This window comes from Carcharhinus amblyrhynchos, chromosome 21, assembly GCF_965287045.1.
Source record: "Carcharhinus amblyrhynchos chromosome 21, sCarAmb.v2.hapA, whole genome shotgun sequence".
Lineage (NCBI taxonomy): Eukaryota > Metazoa > Chordata > Chondrichthyes > Carcharhiniformes > Carcharhinidae > Carcharhinus > Carcharhinus amblyrhynchos.
In genome coordinates this window covers 5,341,220-5,368,038 of record NC_137344.1, presented here as the reverse complement: position 1 = coordinate 5,368,038, position 26,819 = coordinate 5,341,220, and the positions used below count along the sequence as shown (strand labels likewise).

Genomic DNA, 26,819 nt, shown 5'->3' with positions numbered 1-26,819 from the left:
GTAATGAAGTTACTGTGAAAATCCTCTAGTCGCCACATTCCGGCACCTGTTCCGATACACTGAGGGAGAATTTAGCATGGTCAGTGCATCTAACCAACACATCTTTTGGACTATGGGAGGAAACTGGAGCACCCAGAGGCAACCCACACAGATACGGGGAGAACATGCAGACTCTGCATAGACAGTGACCCAAACCAGGAATTGAACCCTGGGTCCCTGGCACTGTGAGACAGCAATGCTAACCACTGTGCCACCGCACAGTTATAATTAACAACAAAAAGAAAGATTTGCATTTATATAGCACCTTTCACAACCTCAGACACTGCAAATGTACTTTTGAAGCATAGTGTCTGCTTTAATCCTGAGAACATGGAAGTCAAACTGCACATGGAGTTGGACCTTACTTGAGGCTTTGAAACCCTGATGTTGGGATTTGATGTGGGATAAAATGGGTTCCCAAGCACACACTGGCAGCGAGACTGCCTCAGCAATCTTCCTGAGTGATCACCTTCTAATTGTGTATCTCTGACATCCTATACCGAGGCTGCAGGCCCAATTGGATTATGACAGCTCGGGAACCTCAGCAGCCCACCAGGAAAAGTGGGTTCCGCTGAGGTGGGTCAGAGACTGCGAAGGTGCCTCAACATGAAGGCGCCCTCAATGGCCAACACAAGAGAGAAGAACTGAAGACTTCCAAAGCTGGTATGGATGCCAGGATGGAGGTGGAGGCTCCAGGCCCCCAGCCTGCTGCGGAAGTACCACCTCCACTGAGCTACTGATCTTTGCATGTGGCTGGGGAAAAGTTCTGGCGATGCTGCAAAATTGGTACTAAATCGGACCTTATCACTCCCAGTGGCTGATCAACCCTGAGAAAACCAGGAAACCAGCACTGGGGAGCCTTCCTGTCAGTTCTGCTCAATTTTCCCAAACACCTCTAGCTTTCATAGAATTGTAGAATCCCTACAGTGTAAAAGGAGGCCATTTGGCCCATTGAGTCTGCACCAATAGAATCACAGAAGCTTTGTGGAGATGAAGTTGGGAAAATCTAGTCCAGCATCCACAGAATAGTGCCTTTGTATTCGAGTACACTGATAGAGTTGGCTGATTCTGGGAATGGCAGGACTGATGTATGAGGAGAGATTGGCTAGGTTAGGAATGATTTTGCTGGAGTTCAGATGAATGATAGGGGGGATCTCATAAAGACTTCTAACAGGTATAGGCAGGATAGATGCAGGGAAGTGTTCCCGATGGTGGGGGAGTCCAGAACCAGGGGTCACAATCTGAAGATTCAGGATAGACCATTTAGGACGGAGGTGAGGAGACATTTCCTCACCCAAAGAGTGGTGAACCTGTGGAATTCATTACCACAGGAAGTAGCTAATGCCAAAATATTGAATGCATTCAAGAGGTGGCTGGATATAGCACCTGGGGCAAATGGGATCAAAGGTTATGGGGAAAAAGCAGGATTAGGCTATTAAGTTGGACAATCAGCCATGATCATGATGAATGGTGGAGCAGGCTCGAAGGGCTAAATGGCCTCTTCCTGCTCCTATCTTACATGTTTCTGTGTAATGAAGGGGGGGGGGGGGCGCAGTAGCTGGGAGAATGATGATGTGAACCATAATTACCAGCATAGGCCATGAGGCTGAATGGCATGTTTCTATCCTGTAAATTCTATGTTGGTGCAGATATGATGGGCCAAATGGTTCCTTTCTGTGCTGTAAAACTTTATGACTATAATTCTATGTAACTCAACAGTGCTGGGAAACTCAATTGATGAAATTTGTCAGTAACTTTTGAACTACATGGTTGATTTGCTAAACTGCATCAAAATTCTCCCTCCCATCTAATGATCCCATTAACTCAATGGTCAAAGTGGCAGAGAGGCAGAAACGACGTTTGAGCTAATGATGATATCAGCTGTCAAATTCTAACAGATGGATTGATGGAGACATTCCCTTGTCAAATATAAGTGCCTCTTTTCTATTTCCCCATGATGTGCCATACTGGACTTTATTTTCAACTGAATATCATCTTGTTGTTTTGCTGGTTTGTTAGCTTTGCCTCTGTCAGTTACTTGGCAGTAGGATAGTCACAGGAAGTTCCTCATTACTAACTCTTACTTGGTTTGTGACCTCCAGTGACCAAACAATGAGCAATCAGAGAATGAGAACAATGCAGGATGTGGGATGCTGGACTTCAATCAACATCCGTTCTGAAAAATGTATGGGGAATGAGACTGATCTGAAACTCAGGTGACCTGCCACAGAAGGACAAGGATTGATGTGTGAACTACATTATGCATTCCTCGACCAAGCAATTGAGACGTATCAAACCTCCCTGCACTTCCTATGTTTCTGAGCTGAAAAGGGTTAATTGACTCTGTATGTTTCCCTGTAAATCCAACTCTGCCTCATCATCATCCAAATCCCTCAATTTTCCAGTAGATCTCTTCTGGATATCTTTTATTCTATTTATCCCTTTAAGAATATAGAGGTTGTCACATGCAGAATTAAGAGAGAAATCAGGAGGGGAACAAGGGGACATGAGATTGCTTTAGCAGGTAAGGCAAAGGAGGATATAAAGAGCTACAAATACATAAGGGATGCGATGGCTTAGTGGTATTATTGCTATACTATTAATCCAGAAACTCAGCTAATGTTCTGAAGACCTGAGTTTGAATGCCACCATGGCAGATGGTGGAATTTGAATTCAATAAAAGTATCTGGAATTAAGTATCTACTGACGATCATAAAACCATTGTTTAATGTCGAAATAAAACCCCATCCAGTTCACTAACGAAGGAAATCTGCCATCCTTACCTAATCTGGCCTACATGTGACTCTAGAGCCACAGCAATATGGTTGACTCTCAACTGCCCTCCAAAGGCAACTAGGGATGGACAATAAGTGCTGGCCAGCCAGCGATGTCCATATCCCATGAATAAAAAAATACATAAAGAGCAAAAGAGTAACTAGGGAGAGAGTAGGGGCTCTTAAGGATCAACAAGGTCACCTATGTGTGGACCCACAAGAGATGGGTGAGATCCTAAATGAATATTCCTCATCGGTATTAACTGTTGAGAAAGGCATAGGTGTTAGGGAACTCGGGGACATAAATAGTGACACCTTGAGAAGTGTACTTATAACAGAGGAGGTGGTGTTGGAAGTCCTAAAGTGCATTAAAGCAGATAATTCCCTGGGACCTGAAGAAGTATATCCCAGGACGTTGTGAAAGGCCAGGGAGGAAATTGCGGGCTCCTAGCAGAGAAATTTGAATCAACAGCCACAGGTGAGGTGCCTGAAGATTGGACAGTGGCAAATGGTCTTTGTTTGAGAAGGGCTGCAGGGAAAAGTCTGGGAACTACAAGCCAGTGAGCTTAACATCTGTAGTGGATAAGTTGTTAGAAGATATTCTGAGTGACAGGATCTACAGTCATTTAGAGAGGCAAGGACTGATTAGGAACAATCAGTATTGCTTTGTGAGTGGAAAATCATGTCTCATAAATTTGATTTAGTTTTTTGAACAGGTAACCAAGAGGTAGATGAGGGCAATGCAGTCAGCATTGTACCCTGTGGCAAGTTGTTGTATAAGGTTAAATCTCATGGGATCTAGGATGAGGTAGCCAATTGGACACTAAATTGGCTTGATGACAGAAGACAGAAGATGGTTGTAGTGGGTTGTAGTGTTTTTCAAACTGGAGGCCTGTAACCAGCAGTGTATCTCAGGGATCGGAGCTGGGTCCACTGTTATTTGTTATTTATAATAATGATTTGGATGAGAATTTATGAGGCATGGTTAGTAAGTTTGCAGATGACACCAAAATTGGTGGCATAGTAGATAGTTATTGCTAGTTTTGATCAGTTGGGCCAGTGGGCTGATGAGTGGCAGATGGAGTTTAATTTAGATAAATATGAGGTGATGCATTTTGACAGACTGAATCAGGGCAGGACCTACTCAGTTAATGGTAGGGCATTGGGAACAGTTATAGAACAAAGATCTAGAGATACAGGTTCATAGCCCCTTGAAAGTGGAATTACAGGTGGACAGAGTAATGAAGAGGGCATTCAGCATGCTTGATTTGATTGGACAGAACACTGAATAAAGGAGTTGGGACGTTTTGTTGAAGTTGTACAAGACATTGAAGTTGTAAGACCACAGTTCTGGTCACCCTATTATAGAAAGAATATTATAAACTAGAAAGAGTGCAGAAAAGGTGATCAAGAAGGCGAATGGGATGCTGGCCTTTATAGCGAGGGGGATAGAATATAAAAGCAGGGAGGTCTTGCTGCGACTGTACAGGGCACTGGTGAGGCTGCAGCTGGAGTATTGTGTGCAGTTTTGGTCGCCGCACTAGCGCAAGGATATTTTGGCCTTGCAGGGAGTGCAGAGGAGGTTCACTAGGCTGATACCGGAGATGAGGGGGTTGGACTATGAAGAGAGACTGGATAGACTGGGTCTGTACTCGTTGGAGTTTAGAAGGATGAGGGGGGATCTTATAGAGACGTATAAGATAATGAAAGGGATGGATAGGGTAGAGGTAGAGAGATTCTTCCCGTACAGAAAGGACAGTAGGACTAGAGGGCACAGCCTCAAGATAAGGGGGGGGTGCAGTTTAGAATGGAGTCGAGGAGGAACTTCTTCACTCAAAGGGTGGTGAATCTCTGGAATTCTCTGCCCGTTGATGTGGTGGAGGTTACCTCGCTAAATATATTTAAGTCACGGGTAGATAGGTTTTTGGTAGGCAAGGGAATTAAGGGTTATGGGGAGAAAGCGGGAAAGTGGAACTGAGCCACTTCAGATCAGCCATGATCTTATTGAATGGCGGGGCAGGCTCGAAGGGCTAGATGGCCTACTCCTGCTCCTGCTCCTACTTCTTATGTTCTTATGTTATGTTAAGATTTACTAGGATGCAATTGGGACTTGATGGTTTGAATTATAAGGAGAGGCTGAATACACTGGGACTTTTTTACCTGGAGCATAGGACGCTTAGGGGTGATCTTATAGAGTTCTATAAAATAATGAGGAGCATAGATAAGGTAGATAGTCAACATCCTTTCCCAAAGATAGGGGAGTCTAAAACTAGAGGGTGTAGATTTAAGGTGAAAAGGAAGAGACACAAAAGAGTCCAGAGGGGCAATATTTTCACTCAGAGGATGATGAGTGTCTGGAACGAGCTGCCAGAGGCAGTAGTAGAGGCGGGTACAATTTTGTTTTTTAAAAAGTATTTAGACAGTTACATCAGTAAAATGGGTATAGAAGGATATGGGCCAAATGTGGGCATTTGGGACTAGATTAGTGTTAAGAACTGGGTGGCATGGACAAAATGGGCCAAAGGGCCTGTTTCCATGCTGTAAACCTCTATGACTCTATGTATGAACCAGCCAGACTCTTTGATTAGGTTAATAGAACTGTTCTGTAATTACTATTACATTTCTGTTATCAATGAGATATGAAGATATTTTATTCCGCTGATTTAGGGAGCGTTTCAAACTCCTGTTCTGACAAATAATATTTTATTTTTGTTATGACATCACCTTCATCCAGCCCTATCAATCCTTCTGAATGTCCTGGAGATATTGGCGCCACCGTTGTACTTGGATGGTGCACTGATGTGGGTCATGCTGAGGTCAGATACCAGGGAGTTCCAAGATGTGTACAACTTGATATCTGTTCACAGCCTCTTCCCTCAGCAAGGCTTCCTAGGATAACAGAATGATACAACATAGAAAGAAGCCAATCGAAGCATCATGAATATGCTGGCTCTCTGGTAGAGCTATCCAATGAATCCCACTCCTCAGCTGTTTTCCATAGACTTGTTAATGTTTTCCTTCAGGTTAGGAGAGTGTGGTGGGAAAATTAGAATCCTCTCAACAATGCAAATATTGAAATTTTAAAAATACCCAACTGCTGACAGCTTGGACATATTTAAAATGCAGCTTTGCACTGGACTAACATTAAACCACATTTGGATTGCTGCCTCACCGCAGGAAGCCTCACTTTACTTGGCATGCTCCTGCAATCAAATTAGGTACTTATCCTAACATTGAAGGTTGTCTGAATCCACTTCTCATTAATGTGAAGACTGCACTCAGTGTTTGAGGAAACAATAACCCAGCAGATCAGATCAATTATTATCTGATTAAATGGTGGAATAGGCTTGATAGGCCAAATGGTCTCTGCTCCTGCATCTTATCGTCTATATAGCAGCAGATAGTACTGATTGCCATCTCATTTTATTTCATCTAGATTTCGACAGAACAGATTTGTGCTCCCCATCACCCTCATTTGCATTTCCATTGTGACAGTGCCATTGTGGAATTCTGGTGTGTCTCCAATATGTCATTGCATTCTCCACAAAAACCCATTAATGTGCTGCTCCACCCAATCCATGAACCATTGTATTTGGTCACTCAGTTGGAGGATGTGAGTTTGCTTTTATGATCTATTCTTTTGCTGAATTTCCACATTCAGTCACTGGACAGAAAGGAGAAGCAGGTCATTCATGAGGTACCAGACCTGAAATATTAGCTCTCTACAAATGTCGCCTGATCTGCTGAGTGCTATCTGCTATTTTCTGTGTTAATGCCTCTCTGTGCAACTAGATTAAACAGTAGCATTAGCTTAGTCTGAGGATCAAGTCATCTCCCGGTCCTCGGGGCTCAGGTCAGGTATCTGGTGCAGGTGCAATTAAAGAAGATGGAAAAAAAAATTTTGCCAGGAGACAGTGGCTGGAGTTACATGAATGGGAAGGAAATAACAAATTAAATGTGTGTAACAAGGCCAAGACAAACTGCTGCTACACCAGAACCTTCGCTATCCAAGCATATTATTTGTAATATCAATATTTCAACCTCTAGTACAAGAAATAGCTCTTGACTTGTTGCATGAATCAATTACTATTGTTTTTGAAGCCACGGTTAGAAAACTGTTCCCTCTATGGACTGTGATCTTGACTTTCCAGAATTTCTATAGGCACAGCTGCAGGATAATTGTCAGTTTACAGGTTGAATAAATTTGCCTTGTATTCCCTTGAGTTTGGAAGGTTGAGTAATGATGTATTTGAGGTTTTTCAAATGATAAAAGGCATTTGACAGAGAAACAGTTTTCTTTGGTGGTCAAATCTAGAACAAGAGAACATCATTTTAAAATTAGAGTGAGACCATTTAGGAGTGAAATCAGGATATGTCCTTTCACACAAAGTTTAGTGGAAATGTGGAACTCTCTTTCTCTTTCTCTCTCTCTCTCTCAATAGGCTGTGGCGGTGGGGGGGGAGGGGAGATCATTTGAAATTTTCAATTGTGATTGACAAAATGATGGTAGGTAAGGGTGAGAAGGGACATAGAGTAAAGTTGAGCAGATGAATTTACAGAATGGGTTCAAGGAGTTGCATAGCCCACTCCTGTTTTATCTCAGTGCAAATAATTGCCAAAAGTGCTATGGTCTCAAACCTGACTGTGTCATGGGTGTGTGGGAGGGGATATACATTCCCACAGGGAGGAGAAATTGAAAGTGAAGTCACTCCAAGCTATTCCAGTGGGCCCCTGAGTGAACATTACATTGGTAAACATTCAGGAACAGATATTGTTTGCTCTCTTGGATGGCAAAAGAATCATAAATCATCCTTTATCTTCTATGTCTTTTACCTGTGAAATATCTCATACTGAAGATAATACTAATGTTTCTGTTTTGATAGCCTAACATTCCAGAAAGCATAAGCACAATAATTCATCCACTCAGCCATAGAACATGGACATCATTTGTTGTTTGGGGAATAATTTCCTGTTCTTTATAAGTAGCTGAAATAGTCTCATTACAAACAAACAGAGAGCTAATGTTCTTTCTGAACAAGTTATCCCAGTCATTGGTTCACTGTCATTTCGTTTTGTGGACACAACATAAACTTCAGTTTTCAATTACCTTTTAACCATTCTGTGTTTAATTTTTGCAAATTGAAGTACATTTTTCAGATTGAGCATTCTGAACTAGTTTTTTAAAAATTCTTCCACGGGACGTGGGCATCGCTGGCTGACCAGCATTGTGGTGCCCACCCCTGATTTGAAGAAGTTACATGCCGAGGGGTGATGGAGAAATACAGCTCACAATGCTGAGTTTTTCATCAACGCTGTTGTTGTGCTTTCATGCAAAAACGTTGAAACGATAGCATCACTAGTGGCAGGCTGCCAACTTGTGATTGATTGTAACATTTCCTCATAGAACTTGGGTGTACAAACAAAAGAGATAGTGTTTTTTTTCTCATAATGGGCCAAGTGAGATTAGGTAATAACCCTATGTGCAACCAACTGATTGAATATCTCTAACAAGCCAAAGTGCAGAATTTACATCAGATAAAATATCCACTGACATTTTGCAAAACAAATGCTGGATGGACATTTAGGAACAAGACTTGAGATTTATACAGCTAAAAATAATCAAATGTTGCATGGAAGATGATGGTTCTTGGCAGATGAACATCATGTCAAAGTGGGAAACCAGTGAGGAATAAAGTACCTCACTGACAGATCAAACACAGTCCTCTCTTTCTTTCGATAGGTTTGGGTCTGTGCTATTCTGTGACAAACAATCAGCAGGATGTCACTGACTACTGATCTATTCCTTTCCACGGACCAAAAGATTCATTAGATCTCTATCTGCAGTCAGTGCCCCCCCCACCCCCTTCCTCACAATTTACAAGCTTTCAAAATCCATGCTTACAAATTAATTACCAATTCTTGGTCTAAGTCATCTTACTGTTTACTACTTTTTAGTTCATTGTTGCACTATGAACCTAGGCCAAAGGATCAGTAACCTTAAAAACAGCCTTTTTTTAAAATTTAGCCGAAGAACTGAAATACTGTTATTCAAATGCCAATAATACTGAAAAACAAGATACATATTTCAACATCATCTTCAGGTCAAAAAGGTGAGAAAGTATCATTCAATTAACAATGTTTTCATAAAACCCTTAAGAACCCTTAAACCCTTCAGTTCTTCGGCTAAATTTTAATAAAAGGTCAAAATACAAAATAAGCAATTTAATTATCATCAAAATGGGTTAGATTGATAGCATATAGCTATGGGGATGAAATTGCAGACTCCTGGTCTTGGCCCTTCACCTATGTTCTTCAATATCACTTTTGGCTGACCTGGTTATACAAATTGATAGGCTACATGAAAACAGCTTTTCCCAAATTAAAATTAACATGTGCATGGAGCATTAACACCAGTACAGACTAACTGGGTTGAAAGACCCGTTTCAGTGCTATAGCAACTCAGCCAGGTGCCAGTTTCCAGTCACCAACACCCTTTATTGTGCACTGAAGGTGCTTACGATCAGGCAATCTTCACCTCAACCTACACCACCAGTCTGGGCAAAGTAGCAGGCTTGGCTGCTTCAACTTGAGCAAGCTCAATAAGATAGTTTGTACTCCATGAAGCCTAGAGGGAGAGCTTTGATGATCCTCCCCAGCCTAGTAATTGGTGCTGTAAATATAGGTAAGGGTTGCCCTTTTAGGGCAGAGATGAGGAAAAAAAATTCTCTCAGGGTTTATGCGACTTTGGAATTTAGAGGGTGGTGGAAGTGGATACATTCTTGTCAGGCAGGGAAATCAAAGGTTATTGTAGGGTAGATGGGAATGTGGAATTTGAAACACAAACAAGTTGGCCATGATCTTACTAAATGGCACAGCTGGTTTGAGGGGCTGAATGGCTTATGTTTGCACCTATTTTGTATGTTTGTAGTGGGTTGGAAAAGTGATTTCCCCAGTTTATTTTCTTCATTGACTGTTCATGGAAATGGGTGGCACAGTAGCATGGTGGTTAGCACTGCTGCTTCACAGCTTCAGGCACCTGGGTCTATCTATGTGGAGTTTGCACATTCTCCTTGTGTCTGCATGGGTTTCCTCCAGATGCTCCGGTTTCCTCCCACAGTCCAAAGATGTGCAGGTTAGGTTGATTGGCTATGCTAAAATTGCCCCTTAGTGTCTTGAGATGCGCAGGTTAGAGGGATTAATGGGTAAATATGTCAGGATATGGGGGTAGAGCTTGGGTGGGATTGTGGTCAAATTGCCTCTTTCTGCACTGTAGGGTTTCTATGATTTCTATGAAATGCACATAGGTTAATCACTATTTGACTGCCTCTGGGAGCATTTTGCCTGTTATAACACCAATGCAAGAGTGACATTTGGTGCTTCCAAGGTGTGAGCTGCATCTTTAGCTTTGAGGTTTACCAGGTCAATAAATACCCCCCAAATATTAGTAATGTAAAATAACTAAGGAAAGCAAAAAGGATCTACACAGTATTAAATAGATTCAGAATAATGTGTACCAGCAAAATGTTGGCCTGACGAGGGAGTGAGTGTGCGACAAACAGCATCGCCAAGAAGATGATGCCTCCCACGGTCGATGGGCAGTCAGATCGATTGGTTTAGTCTGAGAAGGGGTGAAGGGGGCGGGGTTGGAGGAGCACAAGCCCCCGCGCATGCGCTGAAGGGGGTGTGGTCGGCAGCGCAAAGCCCCCGCGCGTGCGCTGAAGGGGGCGGGGTCGGAGGAGTGAGCCCCCGCGCATGCGCCAAGGGGCGGGGTTGAAGAGTCTCCGCGCATGCGCCCTGCCACCCCAGGCACTGCCGGTGTCAGCGGACAGTGGCGCGAGCGCCGGGCGGGCGGTTGGAGGGAAGGCGGCTCGAGCCATGAGACTGTTGGGGTAAGAAGAGCGGCCGGCTCCGGTGTCCCTCCCTCCTCCTCCCGGCCGGGGTAATCGCTACCTTCCCTTTCATCCTTCCTCACCGTGGCCGGCTAAAGGAGCGGCTGGATCCCGCAGTGACCGAGCCCAGGGACCGGGGAGGTGAAGGGAGTCCGGGCTCTCAGCCCGCTTTCTCCTCAGGCCCTGCTTGCCTCTTCCCCAGATTGGATCCCCCTCTCCTCCCAATACCGAGGTCACTCATTCTCTTCACTGGATCACCAAGCCGGCCCAGGTCACTGGATCCCTTCACCATACATTGACCACTGGATTATTCCTCCCATGTTGTTACAGAGTCATCCCCTCACTCCATATCGTCAGTGGATCCCATGACAGTATTAGTGGATCCCCACCCTTCTACAATGATCCAGGCTCCTTCCCCCTCCCCCATACAAGAGCAGTGGACCCAGTCCTCGCATACACTGGTCATTCTTCCCATAAAATTGGATCCCTGTGCCATAGTAGACCCCTAGTTGTATCCTGATTAATCTACTCCCATACAAGGTCAATGGAACATCATCCATACTAGTTACTAGATCCCTTGCCACATGTCACTTGAATCCTTTCGCATGCACGATCCTTCCTCTCTCTCAGGTCACTGGATCCCTCCTATGTCAAATCCACTATCACTTGCCCAACACTCAGGTCAGGATTGCTCCCCCTCTTGCGTCTAGTCTTATCATTGTTTCTGCTGTACCGAGATCACTGCTCCTCCTGCCATGCCAATGTCACTGAATCGCTCCTACTCCCTTGCCAAGGTCACTGGATTGCTCCTTGTCCTTGCTGAGGCGACCGGGTCCCCCACCTATACCTTGGGCACTGGATCCCCCATCCCTACCCTGATCGTGATCACTCTTTTTCCCTTATTAATATGGGCCTTCTTACTAAGATCACTGTATCGTTGCTCTTCACCTGGTGCTGGGATCACTAGATCCCTTCTCTGGCCACAGTCTGATCACTGAATCACTCCTCTCATATCTTGGTCATACTTCACCCACACCTGGGTCATTAGAGCCCTCACTCGTCCCCCCCAAACCTGAATTATTTGAATCACCCTACATCCAATTATCTCTCTTTGGTTCTGGATGTCATCCCACCAAGGTCTGCATACTCCTGCTACTTACTGCACCTCATTCTTCATCTATTTACGATTTACAGATCTGATCAGAAATTATAAGTTGTCTTTCTAGTTTTTAGGGGCATTCAGCTTCCCTCCTAACGGCTTAACCAATAACCAGATGTCGGTCATGTAGCCAAAGGCTATTGCAGACTGATCAATGGTTGATTTAGTTGGTCATTAATATTCTACCCCCAATTCTTGTGTTTATCCTGATTCTAACAACTCATTTCAACAGGTGAAATCGAGTTTTATTCTGGTATTGAAAAAGTTGTTTTACTCACATGGATGAGGCTTTTCCTTAATGCTTTGCGTATTTCTTATCCTGACATAATTGTCCAAAATAAAATTTATAATATAGTTCAGTCCATTGGGAGCTGGTGACCATTTAACATTTCTAGTTAGCTTGGTGAACTTAGGAGGTGAGAACTATTGTAATATTTTAAGTTTGTGGAAAAAAATGCATTTTAAAAGTGTTGAAAATACTTTCAGTTGTGCAGCTTGCTTTAATCTTAGACACATCATTAAGAAAGCAGACATTTAAACAGCAGTTTAAAAATCAGTAATAGGAATCAAGCATTATCTGCATTGATAGTGCAAAGGGCCATCTGGACTATGGAACTTGTTCAGTGTGTTTTTGAATGTAACATTGCTTGGTAAATATTATTTGTTCCAGTAGCCTACTAAGTTACGATTGGGCATGACTAATAAAGACTTCAGTCAAGGTATTCAGTGGCCATCGTTAGCCAGGGATATGAGTGTTTGTGAATGATAATGAGTTCTTGTGGTTAGGTGTGCATCAGCTACAGTCAGTTGGTAGCACAGTTGCCTCTTGAATCAGAATATTGAGTTCAAGTCCCACTCCAGGAGTCGAGCCCATCAGTCTAGGTTGACAGTCCAGTGCACTGTCAATCTTTGACATTATACTAAGGCCACATCTGTCTCCTCAGATGGACATAAAAGATCTCATGGCATCATTTTGAAGAAGACCTGGGAAGTTATCCCTGGTGTCCAAGTCAATGTTAATCCCTCAACGAACATCACAAAACACAAATTATTTGTTCACTATGGCATTGATGTTTGTGGGGGCTTGTTGGGGGGCATAAATTAGCTGCTCTGTTTCCTTCCTTATATAGCAAATACATTTAAAAGTGCATCATTGGTTGGAAAGTGCTTTGGAACATCTGATGGTTGTGGAAAGGCACTATAGAGCTGCCAGTCTTTCTTTTGATGTCATTTCAACCCCACCATATGATTATGGGTTTTCACTCTATTTCTGATTTTTGAATACATCTAGAAGCAAACAGTTGTCTCTGAGACAAAGCTGTTGCTTTTTTAAAGTTGCATTGGAGTGGAGGTCTGAGGTCAAGGACAGTTTTTTTCCCCCAGGCTGATGGAATTGAAATTAGTAGTACAAATGGTTTGGTCCTTTGTGTCTGTGCGAACTCTATATCAATGGCAATTCAATTTTCAAATCCTTTTAATTTCTTAATATGTTTCTCCAGTTTCCTTTTTAATGTTCTGATTATCTAGGCTCTTGCAATCACATTGTGGATGTTGCGTTCATATTCCAATATTTTTTATGCCAATGAGAAACAATTTGTGTCATAAAGCTATTGTTATTTCAAGCAAATTAGACTCTGCCTAAATCAATCACATACTTCTGTTTTCTGTTTACACCTTTTGTATGAGTAGTGGATTTATTTTAGGCATTTGGACTTGATCTTTAATTGGTGCTCAACCATGCATTATCTATTATTGCTTTAGTTGAATATATTTTTATTAATAGGCATCACAGGAAATTCACTCTCTCAGACTACAGAAACCACACTGTACAAGTAAAATAAACAGTAATGGTGAGCATTGCAACATAAATATCTTAACTTGAATCTGACCCTTTGCCACTTTAATTTTATAGCCAGCCTGATATCACACCACTGTTATGATGCATCCCCTGACCTCATGTTCTGTTCCTACGTAAAATTGATTTTCAGCTAATTGGTAGTAGTACATTGCTGTCTTTGTGCTCACACAAGAGGATTAATGAATACCGGAGAAACTAATTCTACCATGTCAATAGAGGAAAAATAATTCTGGTTTTTCATTATTTCACTATTGTTTAGTTTTGAAAAAAAGCAAGATTGATTTCTCAAACTTATACTGTGTAAGGGAAGTTTTAAGGTACTTGGAAAATGGAAGTCTTAATTCAATTAGAAAATCATAATATGATCAGACAAAGTCAACTTGGTTTTCTAAAAGGAAAAATGTTTGTTAAATTTATTAGAATTCCTTGAGGATGTATCTAGTAGTGTATAAAGGGGAGACAGGAGATGTATATACTTAGATTGCAAAAAGATACTTGCTATGTGCCACACAAAGTTGCGTAATATATTAGCATAGAGGATTGGTTACCAGAGAGGAAACAGAGTAGGCATAAGTGTGGTATTTTCAAGTTGGCAGGCTGTTACTGGTGGAGTACTACAAGGATCAGTAAGATAGATGAAGAGACCAAGCATAATGTATCTAAGTTTGATCCAAAGCTAGGTGAGGACACAATGACTGCATCTTGGTTAAGTAAAGTGGTATAATGTGGTAAAGTGTGAAGTTATTCACTTTGGTAGTAAGAATGGCAAAGCAGAATTTTTTTCAACATCATGAAACTTCTAGATGTTGTTCAGAGAGATGTGGAAATCAACTATGAATAGCGGAGCAGGCTTGAGGGTTTGTATGATCGAATCCTATTTCTTATATATTTCTATTTGTAACATCAAACTGTGCAAAAGAAAAGTGCAAGTAATATCATGACAGCTTCACTGTGAACGGTTCTGACTTTCAGGTGAGAGATTTAAACTTGTGTACTGCCTGCTTATTGAGATGGCTGTAAAAGTCCCATGGCATTATTTGAAGAAGATCACGGGCAATTCAACACTTGGGCAAACCACCTGCATAGATTCATGGCTATTTATCTCATTGCTGTTTGTGTGTGAATTGGACGTTGCATTTGTCTACAAAAAATGAACTTTATTTGAAAATCAATTTAGATATGAAAGTTGTTAGTTAGGGTTAGTACCTGAAGGTGCTATATAAATGCACATTTTGTAATTGAGTAGTCAGACTGCTACTTGGTTACTTAAATTACTGCATTTTGAGTATTTTTAAAGTAATGTTTTTGACATGCACTATTTAAAGCTGGCTTTTTGAGAGAAAACCTGACTTTGCAAGAAAATAATCAAATGTTTTCAATTGTAATTGTTTGTAAATCCTTGGATATTTGGATTTTGGTAAAGGAAATGGCTTAGGATACTTCCACAGTCAATTGTGAGACAGGGTCGATGTATTCCAAAATGTTGTGACACTTAGTGATTTACAACATCGCTAACAAAATAAATAATTCCATAGTTCACAATTCATTTTCCTGTTGCGCAGTTACTTTTATGGGAAGAAATATTTTAATCCACTTATAATTTGTCTCAAATCCATGGAATCCCAACAGTGCAGAAAGCGGCTATTTGGCCCACTGAGTTGCGCCGACTCTCAGAGCTTCCCCTCCACCCTATCCGCGTAACCCCGTGCATTACCATTACCAATCCACCTAACCTGCATAAATTTGGAGTGTGGCAGGAAACTGGAGCATCCAGAGGAAACCAATGCAGACATGGGGAGAACATACAAACTCCACAGACAGTCATCTAAGGTTGGAATCGAACCCGGGTCTTTGGTGCTATGAGACAGCAGTGTTAGCAACTGTGACACCTTTCCCTGTTTTATTATTTTTTCTCTAGTGATATTGTTGGTATGTGAAAATGAAGATTGATACAGCAGTGGTGGGAAAAACTAAGCTGCTGGTTTACAAAAAGGTTCGTATTAGGCTGAAATTAGTGGGTTTGTTGGAGTTCCTGATTATAATAGATGGATGCTATCTCATTGAGTTCAAATAGTTTTTGCCATTGGGTGAGATAATGGTCATTTCTTTCTTTTTTTAATTCAACAATCTACTTCTCTCTTGAGCACTGTGAAATGTTTATATGTACATTGGAAATCCCTTGCTATTTGTCCCAATACCTAGTCTTCATTTTTGATAACCTTCAGTGATTTTGGTAGGCACAATAGAAGCAAGTGGCAAAATTGGTACCTGATCCTCTTATGCCCAGCACGTTTCTATCAAAGTTTGCTGGATACAGATCAAGAATAGGAGTTCTCTTCCTCAGATACTGAGGTCCATTGCAGTGCTCTCCCTGTTTTGAGATCAACTATTTGATGCTGTTTTAAACTAGGAATAATTAATTAATATTCACTCATGAGATGTGGGCATCACTGGTCACGTTTAGGCCGGACCTGATAAAAGCAGTACATTCTTTCCCTAAAGGGCATTGGTGAACCAGATGGATTTTGTATGACAATCGACAATGGTTTCATGGTCACCATTAGACTTTTAATTTCAGGATTCAAACCCAGCTCCCCAGAGCATTGCTCTGAGTCCTTGGGTTAGTGGCAATATTGCAATGCCACCACCCTGGGAAAAAAAACCATGTTTATTTTCAAGTATTGAAATTGTTTTCAGGATGAAATGTTACAATGGACCCAACAAATTTGTGTTTTGTATTTAAATAGTTTGTATCATTGACTAGGTAATTTGTGAAGAAATGTTTCCCATTCTCTCCTGTAAATTTAAATAACACATCATGAGGCATGTTTTCCTCATGAGCACAATTCTCAGAAGTCTTTACTAGGGATTTTTTTTTCTCTTTTATTAAGAACATAGAACATAAGAACATAAGAAATAGGAGCAGGAGTAGGCCATCTAGCCCCTCGAGCCTGCCCCGCCATTCAATAAGATCATGGCTGATCTGTCGTGGCTCAGTTCCACTTTCCCGCCCTCTCCCCATAACCCTTAATCCCTTCTCTTATCAAAAACCCATCAACCCGCTTCTTAAAAATATTTAGCGAGGCAGCCTCCACCACTTCAACGGGCAGAGAATTCCACAGATTCACCACCCTTTGAGTGAAGAAGTTCCTCCTCAACTCCGTTCTAAACCACCTCCCCTTTATCTTGAGGCTGTGCCCCCTAGTCCTACTGTCTTTTTTGAGCGGGAAGAGTCTCTCCACCTCTATCCTATCCATCCCATTCATCATCTTATACGTTTCAATGAGATCTCCCCTCATTCTTCTAAACTCTAACGAGTACAAGCCTAGTTTATTCAGCCTCTCCTCATAGCTCAATCCCCTCAACTCCGGTATCAGCCTAGTAAACCTCCTCTGCACTCCCTCCAGGGCCAAAATATCCTTGCGCAGGTGCGGCGCCCAAAACTGCACACAGTACTCCAGCTGCGGCCTCACCAATGCCCTATACAGCTGCAGCAAGACCTCCCTACTTTTATATTCAATCCCCCTCGCTATGAAGGCCAGCATCCCATTCGCCTTCCTGACCACCTGCTGCACCTGCAAGCTGGGTTTTTGCGATTCATGCACATTGGTAGCCTGGAAGATATATTTAATTATTTATTCATTCATGTAACTTCCAGCTATGAATTTTTAAAAGCAAGCCACATATAGTATTAATGCAGTAGAGTTCTTGTTTTCTTATTTATTGTAACTTGGGCAGTGCGTATTTTTATCTTGTGTACTCAGATGCTTTTAAGGCCTTCGTTAAGGAACTAAGACTAGTTCTAATATTTGTACACTCTTTATTTTGAGCTAGAAATAGTTGAGTTTCTTTTCTTCATTTCTTTCTGTCTCCCACCCCAGCCCTCTTATCTGTATCACTCTCCATTGTGTGGTCAAGATTAACATGCCTGTATCCAAGTGTGTAGAGAAGTACAAGTTACTGTTTGTGTTGTCTTTGAAGTTGGCTGAATTATTTTCAGTAAATTGTACCAATTTATTACCAGTTCTGAATTAATTTAGTTCCAGTCATTAATTTATTTTATATCCTTGTAATGTTGAAATTTATCCCAACAATTGTTGTCAAAATTTATCAATGGCAAATACAAAGAACTTGTGTTTATGTAATTCTTGTGACTTCAAGATGTCACAAAACACTGTTAAGCCAGTTAAACATTTTTTTTAGGGTTAGTCACTTTTGTAATGGAGAACACGAGGCAGCAAGTTTGCACACAGCAAGCTCCCACAGACAACAAAGTGATAATGAGCAGATAATCTGATTTAGTGATGTTGGTTGAAAGAAAGAAATGATTAGGAGATCTTGGGAAAACTTTTGTTCAAAATGGATAGTTTAGTGGCAGCATTGATGAGCACCCAAAAGGCAGATGTGCCTTGGTTTTTGAAAAAGAGTGCGACAATGCAGCACTCTGCCATAGAAGATAATCATTGCTTTCTAAAAAAACTTGAGATTTTTGTTTCTATTTTCTGAACTTACATGTTTATAGTAGGAAGACTTGTTTGGTCAGAAATAACTTTGTCTTTCCTGAAGTTTGAGAAGCAGCTTCACGTTGGCTATTAAAGCTGTCGGTTTGAGGTTTGTGATTGTCGGTGTTGATCTCTGGCAGTCCATATGCTTTTTCTTCAACTGTGCCTGATGTCAAACAATGTAGATTTTTTCTCATTTTGCAGCATCATGATAGATGTATTTAAAAGAATGCCACTTTTATATGCATCTAAGTTCTGTGACAAAAATTCAGGATTTCTGAAGGGATCATTCAACACCATGATCTACAATTGAAGTGGGAACTCAAAATTGGCTCACTAATGAATGCAAACTGCCTTATGCCTAAACAAAACGAAAAATGAGTCAGGATTTAATGAAACTTGATCCATGGTAAAATATTGGGTTTTGCTTTACAAGAACCACAGAAATTAATGTTGATTCATGTGATTCCCAGCATCAAAGTCCACAGGGTGTTTTCTTTTATGTCGGAGTTTAGTTCCAATGAGTTTCTGGTTAGAAACAACAATATGTAAATCTTTGAAATAAGCTATGCTGCAACATGATGGGCCTTCTTTACGTAGTACACTTGTCAGGCATTGATCAGAGACTTTTAAAATCAAGCAAGCTTCATGGAGTTGCGAGGTGGTCTAGCTGTTATTCTGGTGTTCTATCCAGTTGATAAAACATCAATCTCAGGTTTTCTCAGTTCTCAAAGACATAGATTTCAAAATAGTCAGGTGACCTTTCTCAACAATTTCTTCAAAAGGAATGTTTAACCAGTGTCTGGTGCTGGCTTTGATTTTGGGCCTGGTGATGTCTCTGTCATTGATCCACATCGAGGGCCTGGTGTTTGGAAGCCATTGTTTAGACAGACCCACTGACTGCTAGCAAGTGACCTTATCAGACGCAAATGATGTCCCCTTCATTCCCCTTTGAAATGGGCTAGGACGGTCCCAGGTGTGATACAAGCCTGTTAGCAGTTCTGTAAGCACTGAGTTCTAATGAGAGTTTTCTGGGTTTCAGAAGCTGAGAAAAGAATTCTGTTGTTCTTGCAATGTCCTCAGACAGCAGGCCAACTTTTGGTCATTTGACTTGGAACAGAAAGTCAGTTTTTTTTTAAATGGCAAAATAAACTTAAGGATTTCTTTTCATGTCATATGGAACCCAACACTTGTCCCTTTGAATGCCAGTAATGTGCTTTATGTACAGTAAAATAAAGTCAGTTTTTCTGAAGCAATGTGCTATACCTAATAAGAACATAAGAAATAGGAGCAGGAGTAGGCCATCTAGCCCTTCGAGCCTGCCCCGCCATTCAATAAGATCATGGCTGATCTGTCGCTGCTCAGTTCCACTTTCCCGCTTTCTCCCCATAACCCTTAATCCCCTCTCTTATCAAAAACCCATCAACCCGCGTCTTAAAAATATTTAGCGAGGCAGCCTCCACCACTTCAACGGGCAGAGAATTCCAGAGATTCACCACCCTTTGAGTGAAGAAGTTCCTCCTCAACTCCGTTCTAAACCGCCCCCCTTTTATCTTGAGGCTGTGCCCCCTAGTCCTACTGTCTTTTTTGAGCGGGAAGAGTCTCTCCACCTCTATCCTATCCATCCCATTCATCATCTTATACGTCTCAATGAGATCTCCCCTCATTCTTCTAAACTCTAACGAGTACAAGCCTAGTTTATTCAGCCTCTCCTCATAGCTCAACCCCCTCAACTCCGGTATCAGCCTAGTAAACCTCCTCTGCACTCCCTCCAGGGCCAAAATATCTTTGCGCAGGTGCGGCGCCCAAAACTGCACACAGTACTCCAGCTGCGGCCTCACCAATGCCCTATACAGCTGCAGCAAGACCTCCCTACTTTTCTGTTCAATCCCCCTCGCTATGAAGGCCAGCATCCCATTCGCCTTTCTGACCACCTGCTGCACCTGCAAGCTGGGTTTTTGCAACTCATGCACAAGGACCCCGAGGTCCCTCTGCACCGTCGCCTGCTGCAGTCTTTCGCCACGTAAGTAATAGTCCTTCCTACCATTCTTCCTACCAAAGTGGACCACCTCACACTTGCCAACATTAAATTCCATTTGCCATTTCCTGGCCCATTCGCCCAGCCTATCTAGATCCTTCTGCAGACTCTCCACACCCTCCACACAATTTGCCGTTCCCCCAATCTTGGTGTCATCAGCAAATTTCGACACCCTACACTCGGTTCCCTCCTCCAGATCATCTATATAAATGGTAAAAAGCTGAGGCCCCAGCACCGACCCCTGGGGCACTCCACTAGTCACCATCCACCAATCCGAATAGCACCCGTTGACCCCCACTGTCTGCCTCCTATTTGACAACCAATCCTCTATCCATGCTAACACCCTACCCCCAACTCCATGTCCCTCGACCTTCTGCAATAACCTCTTGTGAGGTACTTTGTCAAACGCCTTCTGAAAATCTAGAAAGACCACATCCACCGGCTCTCCTCTATCCACCGCCCTAGACACATCCTCATAGAACTCCAGTAAATTTGTCAGACACGACTTCCCTTTAATGAAACCGTGCTGCGTCTGCTCTATCAAGCAATTCCCTTCAAGATGCCTCGCAATTTCCTCCTTAATGACAGATTCTAACATTTTACCTACCACAGACGTTAAACTAACCGGCCTATAATTCCCCGCCTTTTGCCTGGCACCCTTCTTAAACAACGGCATAACATTAGCCGTTTTCCAATCCTCCGGCACTTCCCCGGAATCCAGCGATGTCTGGAAAATAACCACCAAGGCATCCACTATCACCTCCGCCATTTCTTTCAGAACCCTCGGATGCATTCCATCCGGTCCTGGGGACTTGTCCACAATCAGCCCCTCCAGTCTGTCGAGCACCGCCTCTCTAGTAACAGTAATGTCATTAAGACCCTCCAGTCCTACCACCTTTCCATCGCTAACACCCAGCAAATTATTCACGTCCTCCTCCGTGAAGACAGAAACAAAAAAGTTATTCAATACCTTAGCCATATCCTCATCCCCTACCACTAGGTCCCCTTTCTCATCCTCTAAAGGACCAACATTCACCCTAGCCAGCCTCTTCCTTTTTTATATATTTATAAAAACTCTTGCTATCCTTTTTTATATTAAGCGCTAGCCCAGCTTCATAGTTTCTCCTACCCTTCTTTATCAACTTCTTTGTCAATCTTTGTTGACATTTAAACCTCTCCCAATCCTCTTCTCGCCCACTACTCTTAGATACTCTAAATTCCTCCGCTTTTAATTTAACACTTTCCTTCACCTCCTTCGTTATCCACGGCTTATTACCTCTCTTCCTACTATCCTTTTTGACCATCGGAATAAATTTCCACTGAGCACCAAGAAAGATCTCCTTAAAGATCTCCTTAATAGTCCTTTCGTAAGTTTGTGCTGCTGATGACTATCTGAAAATTGCTCATTTTTCTTGCCAGTAACCCAGTGTGGGCTGCAGCTTTCATATAGTGGTTTGTTATACAGTTTTGAGGAGTAAGCAATAGCTACTAAAAGCAAAATTGAATAAATTTGGAGGATAACTTGTTTATGCGATTCTTCATATCAGAAAAAATTCATGGAGACATTAAAAGCATTTGTGTTTAGCAAAAAAACCAGGAAAGGGTAGTTGGTAATAGGTTATGGTGAATTTAACATAAGTAGTTAACTTCTGTACAGCGAAGTTTCTTTATTCTATATAATAGATTTTTCTGGAATATTGCGAGGAAAATTGAGGTTTTACTGAAGTGGAATGATTAGTAATGCAGTTGTGTAATTTAAATGGTTAATAAACTTCAATCTTCACAATGATGCATATTCTTTAAATTAAGATAATTGTCGGTAAAACTTACTGTGAGGTGTCTCGCACATCAAAAGTTTTCAGCAAGGAGCAGAGAATATTGGCAAGAAAAGATTTAAAATGCAACATTCTAATTTATAGAACAGTAGTATGTTCATTAGATAGACTTAAGCAGAATTGTTTCTATATATTTCTGGCATAGAACTTCAACAGAAATGTTTTTCAGCTGACTAAATCAAATCACAATTGGACAATTAATATTGGTTTCCCTTCAATAGTGCTTCCTCCACTGCACAACTTGCATTTGTTTTGTGCATATTGTACATATTTGAAAGTAGCATTGACTGCTAAAGCCAGAAGTTTCATACAACACCAAGTTCAAGTAAAAATAGCTTTTTTACATTCATGTCATTGAACTTTGCTGTATTGTAATCTGTGGTATTTTTATTCTAAACATTGTAATAGTGGAAATACTGGTGAATATTTCGCTTTTTTTACTCTGAATATGATCAGTGCATCTTTGTGGCGTGTTATTGATCTTGATAAAAGACTTAGAGTTTGCATTTAAATGTTTTTGTTTAAATTAATTGGCCTTGCTGTCTGCTCCATTATACATAGTTTGGGATCATGATTTTGCATTGTTTTCTGGAGTCCAGCATTCATGATAAAACTACAACTATTTCACTGCATTGTAATACTGCTGGTGCACAATACGAGAACAATATGAAGTTTTTATGCCTTTGACCTTTGTTTTTGGGTCCCATGAAAAGTTGACTTTCGGTAATTTTAGGGGCGTTTACTGATCTTTGTATAATGTGATGTCAACAGTGGAAGTATTGTTGCCATTGGCAAACTATCAAAGTAAAAGTCCCTGTTCCTTTTGTTTTTGTGCTGAGTCCATGAATATAAAGTGGAGTTTCTTGATCAGCCTACACACAGCTACATTTTGCATTGGCACTGAAATTCATACATGATGTTGCTAATTGTTTGGCAGGATTTTTTTTGGACTACCATGAGCACCATACAACTGTCACTACTTGTGCAGCTATTCCATAGTAAGAGCGTGAAACAGCTTGCTTACATCTCAAAAATTTTAGAAGATTATTACCTTTCCAGGGTAATTTGAAATAGGGTAGATACTTGGGTCTGAAGGTGAGCCTTTGGCTCATTTGTGAGTTTGGATCACTGCTTGCTCTGTATAATGCAATCAAGATAACAATTATCCCCCGGGATCGCTTTGATGCACTGTATTTCGGTGTCAAGCTTACAATGTGAGCAAATTTACAAGACTGCTGATGAGGCCAATCCTATAGTGTGTGGATTTATATGACTTCTAACAAGTATATTGATTGGTCAAGAGCTGGTCAAATGCAATAGAGCCATAAGAGGTTTACAGTATGGAAACGGGGCCCTTCAGCCTAATTTGTCCTTGCCGCCCAGTTTTTACCACTAAGCTAGTTCGAATTGCCCACATTTGGCCATATCCCTCTGTACCAATCTTACTCGTGTAACTGTCTAAATGCTTTTTCAAAGACAAAATTGTACCCACCTCTGCTACCACCTTGGCAGCTTGTTCACCACCCTCTGTACAAAAAAATTGCCCCTCTGGATCCTCTTATATCCCTCTCTCACCTTAAAGCTACGCCCTCTAGTTTTAGACTCCCCTACCTTTGGGAAAAGATGTTGATTATTTACCTAATCTATGCCCCTCATTATTTTATAGGTCACATCTAAGTCATGCTCCGGGGGGAGAAAAGCCCTAGTCTATCTAACCTCTCCTTTATAATTCAAATCCATCAAGTCCCGGTAGCATCTGAGTAAATCTTTTCTGCACTCTTTCTATAATAGGGTGATCAGAACTGTACACAGCACTCCAAATGTGGCTTTACCAATATCTTGTACAAGTCAACACAACATACCAACTTCTGTATTCAGTGCTCTGACCAATAGAACCAAGCATGCCGAATGCTTCTTCGCCACCCTGTCTGCCTATGACTCCACTTTCAAGGAGCTATGAACGTATACCCCTAGGTCTCTTTGTTCTATAATTCTCCTTAACGCCCTATCATTAACTGAGTAAGTCCTGCCCAGACTCAGTCTACCAAAATGCATCACCTCACATTTATCTAAACTAAACCCCATCTACCATTCATCAACCCACTGGCCCAATTGATCAAGATCTCATTGCAGTCCTAGATAACCTTCTTCCCTGTCTACTATGTCTTCAATCTTGGTGTCATCTGCAGACTCACTAACCATGCCTTCTAAATTCCCATCCAAATCATTGATACAAATGACAAATAACAGTGGATGCAGCACCGATCCCTGAGGCACACTGCTGGTCACCAGTTTGAAAACCAACCCTCTACAGCCACCTTCTGTCATCAAGCAGACTTGTATCCAATTGGCTATCTCACCCTGGATCCCATTAGATTTAACCCTATGCAACAACTTGCATGTGGTACCCTGTCAAAAGCCTTACTGAAGTCCATGTAGACCATGTCAACTGCACTGCCCTCATCTACCTTCTTGATTTATCCCTTTAAAGCCATGCTGACTGTCTCTAATCAGTCCTTGCTTCTCTAAATGGCTGCAGATCCTGTCTCTCAGAATACCTTCTAGCAACGTATCTACTACAGATGTTAGGCTCACTGACCTGTAGTTCCCAGACTTTTTCCTGCAGTGAACCCAAGATCCCGGTTGAGGCCATCCTCGTGTGCGAAACTTGGCTATCAGTCTCTGCACTGTCGTGTGTCGTGAAGGCTGCCTTGGAGAACGCTTACCCAAAGATAAGAGGCCGAATGCCCGTGGGTTCATGTCTCACTATCTGTAATCCCCATGACTTGCCTGGACTTGCAAAATTGCACTAATTGTCCTGTCTGGAGACAATACACATCTCTTTTTAACCTGCTAATGCTCTCTCCACTCACATTGTCTGTATCTTTTAAGACTTGGATTAGCTGTAAAGACTCACATTCCAATCATTATTCTGTAAATTGAGTTTGCCTTTATATGCCCTGATTGTGAAAAAGAATTCCCACTCACCTGACGGATGAGCAGCAGTCCGAAAGCTAGTGGCGTTTGCTACCAAATAAACCTGTTGGACTTTAACCTGATGTTGTAAGACTTTCTTAATCTGAAACAAGAATAGAGGATCCTGGAAAAATTCAGCAGGTCTGACAGCAAAGGAGAGAAAACAGAGTTAACGTTTTGAGTTCATTTGGCTCTTTATTCTGACAAAGAAAGGAAGGTAATAAATTGTATTAGATATTAAACTGTACTGTAGCTGTGACATATTGCAACAAGATGTAGCAACTTTAAGAACAAAAGACAGATGGCCTGGTTGGTGGCGGTGGTCGTGATGGGGGATTTGCATTGAGGCAAGACGTGTATGGGATAGTTTTTAAAGGATTTAAGCTGGAGGAGAAAGGTCACAGTCAAAAGTTGTTGAACTCAATGTTGAGTTCTGAGGGCAAGAGCTTTCCTAATAGAAAGATGCAATGCTGCTCCTCCAGCCTGCTTTGGATTTCTCTGGGGCATTGCAGCAGGCCAAGGACAAACATGAAGGCATGAAGGTGCTGAATTTAAAATGGCAAGCAACAGGAAGGCTGGGGTCATGTTCATGGACTGAGAGAGGATGCTCCGACTGGATGACTTTGCAGACCACCATCAGTTTTATTAAGAAGACTATTTGACCAGAAATAACATAATGGATTGATGTACTGTTAATTTTCTCAAGCACAACCTTGTCCTGACCCAAATGCTTTGTTTTGTATCTCTAGACCATGCTGTGGTGAGTAACCATCATTTGCACTCTTTTAACCAGGTTTTTTAAATAATGATGTATCCAATCTCTTAACTAGTCATATGGATTCAGTTCTGTTTTTATGGGGAGAAAGGAACAGTGTTTGGGTGGAGGTGAGTCAGTTGCTAAAAATTAATTCATTCTTGCCTCTTTAGCTTTGAGTTTCAGCTCATAATAAATATAACTGCCACTTCTCAAAATTCACCTTGAGTATTAAGTGTGTGCAGTTTATAGATTTTGTGGTCTGTAAGATGAAGACCATCTGTTCAGGTGCTATTTCCCTCCCCGCTTTCCCATGCCCTTATCCTGACATCATTGTAGCTTTTCCCTCCCATGACCCTGAATAAACATGTCACCTGCATAATCCTCCCTCCTGAATTCATGACTCCCTTGAGCCCAGATTTTCATTACACAAAATATTTGATTCCCCTGTCTTATCAGGCTACATTTCTCTCCCATTACATCCTTCAATAGTATCACTAGCCCTTCTTCATAAACACTCAATCTTTTTGCTGTATCCAACAGCTGTCCAATTTCTAACCTTTTCCTCTTTAAAGTCTTTCATTTGTATCATTGGGAGCCAATTTCATGTGCATCCTTTGCTTCTTCTTTGACAGTCCATCAGGGTTAAGGATGACTTGCTTTCACTCCAGAGAGGTAGATTCTGTGGTGGCCGAATAGTCCAATCCTGGAGCCACGAAGTGATGTTTGAGGTGGGTGGGCGGGATGCTCTCGATTCTGTGCGCTCTTTCTGTTGCTGATGCTTAGGCTGTGCATGCTCCACCTGGGATGTTTGAGGTGATTGGTGCCTTCGTGGATGCTTCTTCTCTAGTTTGTATGTTCTAAGGTAAGCAATTCCCAAGGGTTGATGGGGATGTTGCATTTATTTAGGGAGGTTTTCAGAGCGTCCTTGTAGTGTCTCCTCTGCCCTCCTAGTGATTGTTTGTCATTGCAAAACTCAGAATAGAGCACACATT

At 41.7% G+C, this 26,819-nt stretch overlaps 1 protein-coding gene across 4 annotated transcripts in view; it reads left to right on the top strand.

Moving 5' to 3' along the window:
- Window positions 1-10,613: 10,613 nt before the first annotated feature.
- Window positions 10,614-26,819, top strand: part of tex2 (testis expressed 2) — a 153,579-nt gene continuing 137,373 nt past the window's right edge. For 2 of the 4 annotated variants that reach the window (XM_080209349.1, XM_080209346.1), the window contains exon 1: window positions 10,618-10,702. The gene's annotated coding sequence lies outside the window, so the exon portion shown is untranslated. Of the gene's footprint in view, window positions 10,703-11,819; window positions 11,840-26,819 lie in introns of those variants that run through there. The other 2 variants (XM_080209347.1, XM_080209348.1) reach the window with 2 other exon arrangements.